The sequence below is a fragment of the Hipposideros armiger genome, unplaced genomic scaffold, assembly GCF_001890085.2.
Source record: "Hipposideros armiger isolate ML-2016 unplaced genomic scaffold, ASM189008v1 scaffold_710, whole genome shotgun sequence".
Classification (NCBI taxonomy): Eukaryota; Metazoa; Chordata; class Mammalia; order Chiroptera; family Hipposideridae; genus Hipposideros; species Hipposideros armiger.
The window spans coordinates 369,650-383,941 of record NW_017732060.1 but is presented as its reverse complement, the minus strand read 5'-3'; the positions used below and the strand labels follow the sequence as shown (position 1 = coordinate 383,941).

At 40.6% G+C, this 14,292-nt stretch overlaps 1 protein-coding gene across 1 annotated transcript in view; it reads right to left on the bottom strand.

The window, feature by feature from the left end:
* Window positions 1-14,292, bottom strand: part of GLI3 (GLI family zinc finger 3) — a 287,264-nt gene that overhangs the window by 91,106 nt on the left and 181,866 nt on the right. The gene's annotated exons all lie outside the window — the stretch shown is intronic.

Here is a 14,292-nt window from a genome sequence, read left to right as displayed (position 1 = left end):
AAGCACTCCCGGGATTAGACAGTTGGAAAAGAGCGGGTTTTGGATCAAGCTCAAGCCTTGTTAGAGTGAATTAAGGCAGAATGGAGGCTTTGCCCTTTGGAGACAAACTCTCACACACACCTTGCTGCCACCACACCCCGGGGGCGCCTTCCTCACAGCCACTCCTGAAGCCCCAAGAACAGGCATTTCTAGAACGGCAGTCTGTGCAGTGCTCCTCCCGGCCTTGTTCCTTCTCTAATAGAAAATGTTTTGTGTGGATAAGCCAGTGAACTGGCCATGACAGGCTCAACACTTGTGCTCTCCATTTTCTCATTCGCGGAGGGTATGCCCATAAAAAGGAGAAGCCGAGACAGAGACAGATCTACTGAGAACGGCAAATTCCTCTTCTGCCTCTGGCTCTAAGAGTAAATGAAAGGGAGGGGAGACGCCTCCCAAAGCAAGTGCGTTCTGGCTGCCAGGGTCTGGCCCCATCACCCCGTCAGAATACAATCTTGGAAGAAGCCAGCTCCACCAAGTGCACAGCACAGGCACTGAAATAAATTAAACCAATGATCAGATAATGAAAATAAAAGAAAATAAAAGGTTTTACTCATATTCACTTCTCAGTAGAAAATAAAAGAGGCTGAACTATGGGGAGGGGGATGGATTTTCTCACTAGCTCCTTCTTATTTTTACATTTTAAACTAAAAAAAAAAAAGAGGCTTTTTGTTATTCAGGTTCCACTTTTGGTGAAGTAAAATAAAATCCAGTTTTCTAAATTTACATGAGGGAAGAGTAAGAGCTCACCACCAAAAAATAGCTATTTCTTTTCAGAAAAACTTGAGGCTTTCCACACCCACTCAGGAATTAGTGAAATTACTTATACTTAAATAGAAATCGATATAACCTATTATTCTATCCTGTTTTAGCTCTCTACTTCAAAACAAGTGGGCTCTGTGTTACTGGTTGAATTCTAAGCCCCATTTAGACATGTTCTACCTTAGAGCACTGCGATACTCCAGTTCACTCATTCATATTCTACCAGAAAAGAAAATCAACCTTCCAATCTGGTTCAAGAAGTAACTATTACAAAGTATAAACTTATTTGTAGATACACGATGAGAGACCAGTGCAGCAGAAATGTGGAAAAGTAGACATTTCAAGAAATCCTGAGCTGACACGTCCTGGACAAGCTTTTGTGATCCATGACAAATGGGGTCCAAACAATATGAAGTCGGAATCAGTGAAGGCAATGGCTTTTCTTGTCGTTTCAGTTTAGACAAAAATTGAAACCTGTTATTTTTCTGAAATTCCAGAATTGAGAAGGGTAGTAAGAATATTCTTAGAGGTCTAGATTCCATTTTGAAGACTCATGCATGGGGGAAAATCAGCATCTAGAACAACATGGAAAATATAGAGGTGGGGCTTGGGCAGTCACCAGTCCCAAAGGAGCAAGGAAGCCAGAGGACAAGTGACAGTTTTCTCTTCTCAAAACCCTGCTGTGGCAGTCTGATGTCTGCACCCAGGCCTTCACTTTCATTTGACTGAGGGCAACTATTAAAAGCACGGCCATGGGAACGAACCAAGACCTGGTCACATCTTCCCTGGCAGGAACACCAGTAAGAAACACCACCGAGAAGAGGGTTGATTCCTCCCGGACAAGAAGTCAGGAAACGTCACCTACTCTGGGAATGTCATAATCACACTTGCCACTTCCAGAGTGATGACCCTGAGCACATACGGGTTATCCAGCTCTAACCTAGTGGGAGGACATGCCTTCAGACAGCAACACAAGAAAGCTGTAAGTTAATCACCTGCCCTAAAGAAGGGAACCACCTAGTTCAAAGTCCAGCCATCCCCAGGATATGAATAGGAGAACATTTAATATGGGTTACCCAGTGAGGGGTCACTGGGAATTCTGGAGACAGGTTAGTCAGTCCACCAAAGCAGTGGGACCATGAAGGGCTGGGTTTCTGCAAGGAAACCAGTGTAGATGGCAGCTGTATGACCTCAGCTGCCATACCCACCCTCTCCTAGTCCTTAATGGTCCAAACCTCATGGAGTCATGACAAGTGAATATGAGGAGAGCCTCGTGTACAGAGCGTGGTACCTAATAATGCTCTCTCTCTATTTCTGTATATATCATATACTACTATGCTAATACACTTCCCTCCTAATCTATACACATAGATAATATAGACATATATACTGACATATACACATACACAGAAATACATATGTACATGCATGTTAGGCATGGCACATACAGCTTACTATGTGATTTTCAAACACTGAAACACTGGAACCCTCTTTTCAAAGCAAATCTTATGCTTTGCTCCTCTACCTGATATTTGGTTTCCCAGGACCTCCCTTATTTAGTAAAACCATCAAACCAAAGGAGGTAGTAAAGAACAGGAACTCAGTAATTAGATACAAGAGATCTGAAGGAACTGGATTTGAATCCACTCTTCACTGACTGTCACTAAGTGAAGTTCACTTACACACGAAATGGAACAATAATACTTCCACTTCATCTCAGGGCTGTAGTCACTGACCTTCACTGGGAACTCAGTAAATAGTAGTGGTTGCTGATATTCTTGGGGGCTGTCAAACCATACCACAAAACTTCTGTGTGTGTGTGTGTGTGTGTGTGTGTGTGTGTGTGAGATTCTAAACTCAGTAAACAGATGTCCACATGGCAAGACTTTTGGAGACAGTGTTCCAGTGTCCTTTCTGCTCAGTTTCTCACTGGAAGTTGATCACTGATTAATTTTGTTTCCACATCAGGCTCTTGTGAGTTGGGCTAGCATGACACTTGTCTAGTGCTAAAGCTTGACAAAACTGAGTTTCTAAACCACCAAAGCTAAGCACCCAACCTTGAACCCCAAAGGCCCCAGCATCACCTGACATAGATATAAATACCAAGGGTGTCAAAAAAAATGTACACATTTTAAGAGAATGTTATCTATGTATTGCTTTTTGAAGTTGAATTGAATTACAGTAGCAATGGGTAGTATGACGTTTGCCGAAAAGATGGCGTTAATCAAATGTTAGCATCATTCATTGTATTACAATTTTAATACAGCTTTTTTCCCTTCTTAAAATGTGTATACATTTTTTTTTGGCATGCTCTGTGTATGTACAATTTTTCAATAAAGCTGATTTTAACATTACCTAACAGAGCCACTTCCAAATTCCTGGTAGCTAGGTCACTTATCAGTTATTTTTTTGGTTGTTTACTGGAAAGCAAATTTGAGAGAGAAGGTTAAGCTCCTTAAATTTAATAAGCAGATATGTGTTCACTACTGTGCACAAGAGCCATTCAAGATTATGACGAAAGGGGTGAATCCTACGGAAGAAGGAGATGAGAGGTGTGGGGAAGTCCATATAAATGACATATATTATTTCACATACTTGACCTGCAAATATTTGCCAAGCTGGCTAAAAGTCCGCATTTGAGGATTACAGTAACACCAGGAAAAAAATTAGAGGTGTCCCTTTCTTGGTTTCTATTTTTAGTAGGTACACACACAAAAATGGAAGACTGCTGTTGGCCTCCAGTGACTTTCTCTGCCTGTAGCTTTCCCTTCTCTCTGTTCTGGGGCTGGACAAGGGTGCTGAAGGAGAGAGAGCACAAACCATGGAGAAAAACCAAAGCAAGAAACAAGCATTCTAGGAAGAACACTGAAACTTAGAACAGTTCCAGGTACAGAGACTCCAGGCCTCTTATGTTGTAGCCAGGGTATAGAACCATGACTGTGAGCCTCTGAACAATGTCACACACACTGCAGTGTGGTGACCAGCAGTGCCGGGCTGTCAGGGCACTGCTGTTCCACTGCCTCTGCGTCCTGGCGCACACACGCACGCACACAGGGCTCAGCACGGCCACTCAGGGATGACGGCCCTCACATTGTCTTCACCCATTCGTCTTACCAAGGCCATGAAGACTTAGAGTGGCTGTCATTTGTTACCATATTGCCCAATGGCTAAAAGAAGGACAGTTTCAGACAAGAAAGAAGGTGGGAATTGTTTTTATTTTCTCCAAAAAGACAGTAAAGCAATACAAAATTGTGTCTTTGTGGAGATCATTTGACTTCAGATTAATTTTTTAAAGGTCATGAAAATAGATTACAATTAAAAGTATGGGGTTTTTATTGGAGCATTTTAAACATTATCTTATGATCAACTTAAAAATAAAACCAAACTGCAGAGAATAACCTCTTAGAATAAAATACGATTAAATAATCTAATTTGTTACTGTCTTTTCATAGATCTTATTCGGTTACTAAAACACCAAGATTAAAATCACAGTACTTAATCACTTGCATAACCCAGTATGAGAGCATTAAACTAGTTTGTATGCTGGATTATTACAATTTGCTTTCATGTTTCTTGGAACATTGGAAATGTACACATACCCTCACATCTTTGCATGAAGGCTCCAAACTACCAAAAAACTGAAATGTTCTTTTTTTACATAAATTATTTTTTTGTTTGATTTTGTTCTTTCTATAACAAATAGATACTCTTCATATTCAAGCAGTGGCAACACAAAGAACAAAGGGGAGTTATCCCTTATAATGTATTTTTAACTAACTAATTGTTCAAAAAGCACCGTTTTAATAATCCAAAATTTGCAATAAAAATTTTGCTTTCCATACAGTGAACAAATAACTAAAACGTCCACGGCTAATACACTAGGCACTCGGAAATGTGCCCAGTCCTGGACTTCATCTTTTCTTTTATTCCAGGTGAGCTTCCAGATAACCCCTCACCCACAATCATCATGTGACCCTGAGATGTACAGAGGACTATGCCAGCTCCTTCCCCCTTGCCTTCCTTCACCCCAGAACTACAGCTTGCCCAGGAAGACTGGGTCTGAATCGGGTGGCTCACTTTCCCTCTGGATTTTTCTAATGAGAGGCACTGGCAGGAGCTGGCAGTGAAGGGACGAGAAGTCAGGGCATCAGCTCAGTCACCTCCTCTTCTTAGCACTTCCTCTTCCACTTCCAGTTCCGCCGGTGGCACTCCTCCCCCGCTGGCTACCTCTCCAGAAGCGCAACTTCTAGTCCTGGGCTCCGGCTCGCTCACTCGGCTTTCCCTTCATTTGTTTGCACCTTCGAATTAGAGGCAGTAACCTCTTCCAACTTTTGCTGGTCTTGGGAGCTTTAGGATCACTTTTTGGGCCTTTCACCTTGTTCACACCTCTGTAAATATCCACTCTATTCAACTGCTAGGACCCTAACTGATAAGATGGTTCAGTTTCAAATTCTATTTTCCTCATCTTTGTAGCTAAATAATATGTACCACGTATTTTTAATTGCCTTAGGCCTTTTACAAATTTACATATTGTATTTCAGTTTTTAAAAATTACATGTATAACTACACAAATGAATATTTCAACAATATAGTCATTGGACATACATTTTATCAAACATCCATTTGTTAAGACTCCATTATGATTTCAGCACATAGGGCGATTGCAAGAAACATAATATATGATCATTTGGTCTCTGCTTTTAGAGTTTATAGTCAAATGGAGTGAAAGGCATCCATGTAAAAGGAACGTACATCTAAGAGCGAGTGTTGTTCGAATAAGCACTTGTAGCTAAATGACCCCATCTCACAGTATGCGTCTTCTTGCTGCCCCAACTGACCCATGTATAAAGAAGCCCCCTGTGTGCCTCTAACACATTAGAAACAAGGCAGAGAGAGACAACACCAGTGGAGAAGACAGTATCCTTTATCCAAATGGCAGCTGACAAACCAGTTTCTAAATAATCTGTCATCAGTTTTGCATATTTTAGTTTCATAAGTGCAGAGTATATTTTAAATCATTATTTTTTGCACCCTCTTTTGGTGTCCAAATGGAATCCAAATATTCCATACAAAGGTACCCCACTTTTTGCAAAGTGTAATAAATAAGAGAAATTCTCTTTTTCTTCTTCCCCCAATTACTATAGAGGTTTGTGAGAAAAATAAAACCAGTAAAAGAAATTGATTAGGTCATTTTGTTAAACTAATTAATATAGTTAATATATAAACCATTATATATTTTAGTATATAATATGCATTTTATATTGCTATGTTATATAACTAAAATAATCATAAAGACTAATTACTAGAAGAACTAATACAGAGGGTACCAAAAAAATGTTTACACATTTTAGGAAAGGAAAAAACTATGTTAAAATTGAAATACAATGAATGAGGCTAGCATTCATTTGATTAACACTATCTTTTGAGCAAACGTCATACTACACAATTCTACCGTAATTCAATTCAATTTTGAAAATACATAGATAACATCTCTTAAAATGTGTACATTTTTTTGGCACCCCCGGTATGTTGTATTCCTTTATAAAGTCCACAGAGATACCCCCGTGATGAGAAAACAACTGTGGTTCCTAAGGGGGGAATTCAGTCCGGTTGCTAATCTCTCCCTAACCCTACACCATGCACATGAAGGAATGGACAGCTGCGCTTAGTGTTCGGCCTCTGGGACACTTGAGGGAATTCTGTTTTCCAGAGAGCCTTCCAACGGGTCTGCGGTAGCAAAGCACACAGACACTGTCCTTGTCTCCCTTCCTTCTCTGAGATAGTAAGCAGGTTGGTTCCCTTTGAACAGTTACTTTTTTCCTTTGTGTGCTCTCTTTCTCCAGCTGGGGGAGGCCAACCCAGCCAGGCCCAGAGAACCAGGGGCTCTCCTGTCTCACTCTCTTCCTCCACATCTCCCTGTGGCCGGGAGTGTGCCTTTAATCAGCTGTTCTACATATCAGAATTGCAAGATCTCAGACTTAGATGTGGTTGGTTAAGCTAAATCTTTAAGTCTGCTTTGCTCCAAAGATAGTTGGGCCTACAAGGAAAAGCAGCAGAGCTGCACTATTTAATTTTTGACAAGAAAGTATACCTAGAGCCTTCGGCCTGGTACATGCCACATGGTAAGTTCTCAGTAACCGCTGGTCCCTTCGACCAACTCAGTCCTTCCTGCCACTGCTATTACTAGAGCTCTGGGCTAGTTAAGGCCAAAGTCGCCTTGCTATCGCAAGGTGTATTCATTTCCTCAGGACCCCACACGGGTGTTCTGCAGCCAGGGTGAGTTCAGGTATTTGACACCTTTGGTGTCAGGTAGGGGCACTCCGCCTCACCACTTCTAACAAAGTCAATACATCAGTAACTTTACTTGATCTCAGTAAAATGAGTGGGATTTTTTTTTTTTCTAAAAGTAAATTCAAGGTCAGAGTTATTCCACAGTTTTAGTTCAGAACTTCATTGCTATGAGAAAAGAAAAATACGGAGGGGGACAAAAATGTCAGTCTGATTTCTCTGACATTCCCACCAATTTTCTACTCATTCTAATAAATCCTATTTTTTGAAGTTTGATGAATTACCAATTCCATCCCAAAAGCAGCACTCAAATTAGCCAAGTAATGATCTTTTCAAAAAAGAAAACGCACAGCAAAATAGAAACACACTCAAACACAACAGTGTCTAGTAACTCGGCAAATGACAAAGTCCCGTGAACTATCTAGAAAACTGGGAAATGTGGCGTTTGCTTGTCCAGGTGTCACGTTTTCTAATAATGTAGAATCCTATCAGCCATGACGTCCTGTGATAGGAACTCTTGGATTTGAACAATGATGTCAACCAGGTATAAAGAATGGGGACCTAAAGTACACCCAAGTGATTCAATCAGAACTGCTGACTTAATGAACTAAACAAGCCTGTGCATGTATCATTTACCTGGAAATCTTAACAATTTAAGGTAAACAGTTATTTCAAAATCTTGAGAGCCCCAAGCCACGATCTGTTATTGAAGTGAGAAGTCTTCCAGGAGGGAGCTTCAGATACTGGGTGGAAATAATTAACCAGAAAGAGGAACTTGGGTTCCGACAATTTATCCTTGCTTCATGTTGAGTCCTCTTGCAGGAGGTAAGGAGGATATTTATGCCAACGACAGGTTGCCTCTGGAATTCTGAGCCAGGGGGAGTATGAGACTCCTGTTTTAATTTATATTTTGTAAACATGACTTCAAGAACCAACTAGAATAAATCCTTTATCAACAGCAGCCTGGCATGTTGAGCTTAGGCTTGTCTTCTGGGAGCTGGTGTGGACTTTTTCTCTATTACCATTATCATCATAATCCTCGTAATTATTATTATTATTACTATTAACTACTGACTAGAGTGTTTTCTGGGTTGCCTCTTTTGATCCCTATCTGACTCATGCTTTCTCTCATTCCTTAAATCATCCTTCTTTTTAAGTGATAATAGGGATGTCCATCAAAGAACTATTATTAATTGTCTAATAATAGTTAGGTAATTAGCTGAAAAGGAACCACAGTCTCCTACTGCGCTCCCAACCCCACAGCGAAAGCAAGTCTTCTGATCCATGAGTGAGGACCGATGTCACTGCCCTGAAGTGGGTAAATGACATACCGGAGTTATCTGCTCACATTACCCTCGGAAAGTCTGGTCTTGCCGGAAACACTTTTTGGGGCTTTACATTTCCCATCTATAAAACGTGAGGATTTGGACAAGATGATCTCCATTTCACCCACCAGGTTTAAAGTCCCTTTTGGTCCTAAAATCCAATGTATTCTATGATTCCAACCATTTGTCCCTGTCCGCCATTGATTGATTTTGACAATTAATATTATAAACACTGTTACTTGAATAAAGTTTTGTTTAAAATTTAGCGACATCTTACTTGAGTATCCTACAAATGAGTCACCACAGCAACTGACCCCCCACCCCCCGGCCATCTGGACTCACAACTTTGCTATTACTCCAGGGAGAAAGGAAAAGGTCTGGCTTTATGCTGATTGGATTTGTATGACAATTGTTTAGAAGAAAGTGGGGCCATGTAGCCATGCAAAAGGCTCAGTACTGAGCCACAGCTCAAACACTAAAGAAGCTTTTACCAGTGAATTCACAGCTATTAGATGTTTTTATATTAACAACACTTCTCCCGTCCAGGTTTGTGCATTTTATCTTTATTCTTTCAAATTCTGAAATTGCTTGGATAAGAGAGAGGGTTTATATATTACACACACACGCACACACACGCGCGCACACACACACACACACACACACACACACACACACACACACACACACACTTCTAAGAGCAGCCTGAACTTTTAGGGGAAATTGAAGAGGCTTTCTGTCAAGTACAGCTAAATCCAGCCTTTCCATATCAAACCTCTGCTAGAAAATTACTGTGCAGATGATAAGGAGGAAAGATATAATAAAAAGTGACTCTACTCAATTTACACTGCAATATTGGTATGACTGAATATTTTTCATTCAGGTGCCTGATAAAATCACTAAACTGTATTGCAGATAAATAAAGGAGGCTTCTGTCAAGAATAAACACCATTAATCATGCAGTCTTACCCTGAGAGACTGTGCTATGCATCGGTACAAAAACACCAACACGACCCGATGCAACACATGCTTCCCTCATTTACACAGTTCCAGGCTGAAGCTGCCCTCCGTTTCCATTTTTTATGATTTAGGCAGCAGTAGCATTTTGAGAACATTATAGTCCTGCAACTAGGTCCATTATTACAATATTTAAGAAAAATTGGCTGAGTTCTTGGGGGAACAAAACTTGACAGGAAAACACTTTTTTTTGCGGATTACATACCCACAGTACATTTGATAACATAGTGTATTTCACAAAGTCACGATGCTATTGCTCTAAAGATGGACCGTTATTTTAGGGACCACTAAGAATGACAATAACTTCCTTATGACTTTCAATTTTTACTTTATACTTATTTAAAAAGCTCTTATTCAGACATAGGTTTTATCATATATCACTCTACTACTTGCTCTACTACTTGTACTCTACTACTACAAAAAGGAAAATAGCGGCAAAATAATTTTATTAAGAGATACTTGAAACTTTCTGACTGCCACTTCACCAACAGCTATCATAAAACACTAGAGATTATAAAATACGTTCCAATTTCAGAGATGTTAAAGGGTGAAAAAAGGATACAACTTAAAACAGATTACTTAAATATGGTAATATAATAAATACGTATCAAGTAATTCTGCCATTTATCAAATACCTATGCAATGACACATTGTGTTAACTGTTATCTATATGCTCCTTTGAATTCTTGATGTAAAATGGAATTGCATAATGAAATGGGCTTGAACAGAGTAAGTCACCTAACAGTAAATAGCTGAGCTGTATTAAAACCCAGTCTATGATTATAAACACAAAGGAAAACTACCTCAAATCAAATATAAATATGTGCATATATGCTTAAATATTACATTTGAACATTACTGATGCTGTGACTAGAACAGACGGTATGGTTTTCCAGTTATCTTTTCACTCCAAAGGGAACCTATGTGAAGGACATTCAAATGGTGCCAGTGGTGAGTGCCCTGTGGCTCTGTGTGCTGGTGGTGGAGAAGGGACGTGCAAAACGTCACTTGGAGAGGATGAGGAAGAATGAGGAAGGTATGACCAGCGTGTGGGCAAGATTCTCTCAGCAGACCTTCACATAAGGAAAGAGGAGACAGAATGGAAAAATGGCACGTTGGCATGTATGTCTTAGAGCCACAGTGTTTTCACAGACTCCTAAGTATCCATACACAAGGCAAAAACAAGAACAAACCGAAACTTCCGTAACTGTGAGATGTTAAGAAGGGGTCTTACACTTACAGATCATTTAATCCGACTACTTCATTTCACAGATAAAAACAAGGAGGCCTGAAAAAGCCAGGGAAAGTGTGTTCAAGGATCCAGTTAATTTGTGGAAGTCCTGAGAATGGAACATGACTGAGGCCCACGTTTACTGTGCAAACAGCTTATAACATGGCTTTAAAAAGAGGAAGCCATGGGCCAATAAAGTTATGCTTCAATTTCCTGGAATGACACTTTGAAACCTGGGGGAAAAGTATTATCATTGGCTAATGTAACCAACATTATCTCGGGTGGGGAGGGGCTGTGCTCAGAGGTGATTATTGTGCAAAGCGGCAGTCCAGTCCAGTCCACTCTGAGGACATGTAATTGTGTTACACAGGAAGTATCATGGCAGCCGTGCTTCAGCTCACTGGGAGATCTGTGTTCAGAGCCCACTCACGGAGAAAGTGCCTCTTCTGGACAAAAGAGGTTTAGCTCCCATCTTCCAGAAAAATCCTCCCTGTGTGAGGAAGAACCTTCATCCCACAGAGTGAATGCATTTATTTGCCAAAGAGAACAGTGGCCGAGAGACCCCCACAGAAAGTCTGTGTCCCCCAGTACATAGATTCCAGGGTTCACAAAGCTCAGATGCCAAGAGCCCGATTCACCAGGCCCAGCAAGAAAACAGGAGGATCCCCAAGCAACCAGAAACACGCCCTGGCCACACTGCCTAGGGCCTTACCTAGTTCTTCAAGGAAAACCTTCCATATACATAGGTATTTACACTGCACCTAATTTTCACCACAGATTGTGTGTTCAATAGTTTCTGATAAACTCTTTGGTCCTTTTGGGAAGTTCCAAGTCAAAACTACTTCCAGGCACACTATCAATAAATGCAGGGTTCCAGTTAGGTACAGTACACCCCACCTGCTTGTTAGTCAAGATTTTCATGCATAAAAAATGAGTAGAAACAGGGGAACAGATCCCTTGTAGACTTGTGCTCTTAAAACAGCTGAATTTTTTTCTAGTGGTCTCACAACGTTTTACCAATACCTGTAATGAAGGCATAATTCACTAAAGGAGCAAATATTTAATCTTTATGAATAGAGATTAAAAAAACATAATTTCTAAGTTTAATTGTTCATCTCTCTCAGTCATAAACCATACTTCACAAAAAAACATATATGTACAACAAATGTAATGGCTATGATTAAGAGATCTGAATAATTTTTATTATTGTTGTACGTTATTTCTACACAGATGGAAATGCATTTTATGCAAATGATTATGAAATTCCTTATGAATGTAAATTTAACTTAAGTGGAGCTAATGGGCTCCCCTCCTACGCTGCCCAGGACGATTGATGTTACTGAACTGGCATGAGTATAACCGAAACTCCCCGCCTTCCGTAGCCTTATACACGTTGAAAGGAAACCAAATGATTTTAAAGCTAATGATGATTCAACAGCAGTTATGTTATTAACCTGGAATGAAGCACTAGCCTCTCACTAACGAGGTTACAAAATGTCTTTAGGTCTCCAAGTTAGGAGCACTGAGCAGGCACCCCATTTGGCAGAGACCCACTAATCACAGCAGCAGGAATCAAAGGGACTGGAAGAATTTGGAGCTTGTGGCTCTGAGGAATGTAATTCATGCAAACAAGCGCTGTCAGAGGAAGGCCAGGGAACCCAATGGGAGAAAGCAAAATAAACAAAGAAAAAGAATGACCAGTAAGTAGCCTTTTCTAAAACTTAAGAACATGGAGGCCAGTGGGAGCCTCAGACTAGGGCCTCATCAAAGGACACCCTGACAAAGCAAAGCAGTCAAGAAAGATGCTTCTTTCCATGTACCTGTGGGGAATCAAGGAGGCCTCTACTTCTCATCCTTCCAATTCAACTTCTACAAACCTCCCTCCTCCCAACAAACAGAGGAAACAATAAACAAAACCAAAATAATGAAAAAGCCCTCCGACTGCCTGGGTCAAGAGATGGGGAAGATGGGGAAGTTAACCCGCACTAAATACGATGTCCTGTATCTTCTGAGTGCGCTGCAGACCACTGGAGAGCCTTGCAAGTGCCGGAGCCAACCGCCAAGTCAGACCCACACAGCCTGCTGTCCACATTCCAGAGAATGAAGGGAGACGCATAGGAGGCTCAAGGACACGCTTTGAAAATTCTCTCGCAAATAACGTATGACACTCTCCACCAGGAGAATTCCTCATTGGGGCTTAGTGCAGCCTCTGGCAGGGCAGACCTCTGCTTTTGGCCCCCACTTCACAACTCCCCATGACAGTGGAATCTTGACCTGGACTCTTCTTGGAATCCAGTAACTGCATGTATCCTGCAGTCCTGAAATCCCAAGTCTGAGGTGACCATATTCTGGTTAAAACCAGAGTACCATGCTTGAGGCTGACCCTCTTTCCCCCTCTGGCCTACTTCCATTAAGGAAGATCATGCAGACTTTTACTGACTAATCCCAAGGACAGGCTGAGATCACCACAAGGAAAATGTACAGAAGTGAGTGGTGTGTGTGTGTGTGTGTGTCTGTGTGTGTGTGTGTGTGTGTAAATAATGAAGATACATAAAATACTTATTTTAAATATACTTATTTTTAGATATATGTTAGATAATATAAATATTTATATAATTCAATATAATTTTAATATTAATCTGTTAAATCCCAGGCAACTATGATATGAAAAATCTTTTAAAATCAGAGTCCCCTTTACAGATCTGATGGCCTTTGCTACCAATTTACAATTTTGAACTTGTTTCTGAAAACTTTCACTAGTGTGCATTGTTTAGATTGAAAGCAATGCAGACTAGGAATACAGGGATTTTGTTTTATGGGGGAGCCAGAAATTACTTTGAATAGAAGCAAGAAGCATTTAGTGAATTGAGAATGCTTGAATACTGGATTCTGTCTTAAAAATGTAAATCATATTCAAGCAACAGGGTTTACTGATTTGTTTTGCAAACGAATCAGATCTTTTAACTGCCAGTGCCTCTCTCTCCCCACCTCCCATATAATAGGGATACTGTTCACTTCTAATGCACTTGGCAATATTTAGATACTAAGTGCCTAACTCATTCCCAGGTAGTAGGAGACACACATTGACCTTGTCAGGCCCAGGGATCACTTAATGCACTGAATTAACATGGCTGCCCTCAGGCAGAGTTATAGGGGTGATGGGGTCCTGGGGGTGAGGGGGTACGGGGAGCATCAGGCTCTCTGGGAACAATTCACAGGTACTAAGTAGTGCTGAGGGACTCTTACAGGTAAACCTTTAAAGGAATGCCTTCAATTGCAACTACACACTTTCATTTTGGTATTAGTTTAGATTTTTAGATGGAAGCTAAGCTTCTTAGTCCCTATAACAGTCCCAACTGAGCCCTTTCTAATGAATCTGTAATCTCCCTGTGGCTGTATGAGAAAGTTTTAAATATCTATAACTTATAAACATGTGAGATGATGGCTCAGAATATTAGGTGATTGGATTTTAGAAAATCTATAGCTTTAGGTCACAGACTCTTATTTTTCTCTTGACTGGTTAGGTACCTCATGCCTTAAGGCAGTTCCTGCCACTTTTTACTTTGTTCTCTGCATTCTTTTCTCCCTACTGTGTGTGTGTGTGTGTGTGTGTGTGTGTGTGTGTGTGTGTGTGTG